General features: G+C 49.3%; 1 protein-coding gene across 1 annotated transcript in view; it reads left to right on the plus strand.

Moving 5' to 3' along the window:
- The window catches only part of LOC101656467 (coiled-coil domain-containing protein 162-like), a 24882-nt gene that overhangs the window by 14947 nt on the left and 8906 nt on the right, over positions 1–1029 (plus strand). The gene's annotated exons all lie outside the window — the stretch shown is intronic.

Genomic DNA, 1029 nt, shown 5'->3' on the forward strand with positions numbered 1-1029 from the left:
TCAGGGCAGGGTAGAACTGCCCCTTTGGGTTTCTGAGACTGTAACTCTTTACAGTAGCAGAGAGCCTCATCGTTCCCCCAAGGAGCACCGGGTGGTTTACGAACTGCTGACCTTGGAGTTAGTAGTCCAGCACATAACCATCAGGCTCCTCCAGGGTTTGTTCATTCCCGTTCCAGCCTTCCTAACATTGCAAGGCCAGAGCCAAGTGACTGGGTGCACTCACCACAAAGAAGCAAGCGGAGGGTCGCTCAGTTCACACAGACCGGATCGTCTTGCTGTCGGAATCCAAGACCGAACGATCCCTCAAGCTGGGTTTACTACAAGCAGGGAAATTGTTTGGTTATTTTAGCAAATTGACTCCCATCTAAATCATAATCACCAGTCCTGTAAATATTCAGTGAATCACAAAATATTAGAACATGGTACCCAGGGATTTTAAAGAATGAGAAAAGGGTAAGAAACAAGGTCTTAAAGTGGTCTTAAAACAAAGGCCAATTTATGGTTCATACCGCATCCTTCGGAAGTGCTGGTCATGTTCAAAACACTGCCAGAAAAGGTTTGCGCTGTTTGCATCAGGCGTCTGAATAAAAATGGGCTGCTCTCGTTCTCCTGTCTCCCAGCTAAACCTCTCCATTCCAGACAACTCCCGTTGGGTGGTGTGTCCCTGGTCTACGAACTGCAGTCTTCTCCTCCTGCTGAGGACGTTTGCCTGCTTCCCTATTGCCTCTCTTGTGGGTCTCCTGGACGTGAGAAGCCTCTTTCTCTCCAGGCACTAATCCGCCTCCATTTGTGCTTCTGGCATTCCTTGTTAATTCTCAGTGTCCTCTCAGCCCCCTGGAGAAAGCTTCTCCCTAAAACCCTGGAGCCAATGGGAGGCTGGGACCACACACACAATTCACTCAGGTGCCTTCTTGAGGGGCTATTGTCTGGACCTAACTTTGAGGCGATACTGGTGACCCTCCTAAGAATGGACAGACGAGCACGTGAAACTCTCAAAGGGGCTGGTGAATAGAAGTGCGATGATGACCA

The sequence above is a fragment of the Echinops telfairi genome, unplaced genomic scaffold (assembly GCF_000313985.2).
Source record: "Echinops telfairi isolate 266 unplaced genomic scaffold, ASM31398v2 ScPeMD7_3533;HRSCAF=4204_0, whole genome shotgun sequence".
NCBI lineage: Eukaryota > Metazoa > Chordata > Mammalia > Afrosoricida > Tenrecidae > Echinops > Echinops telfairi.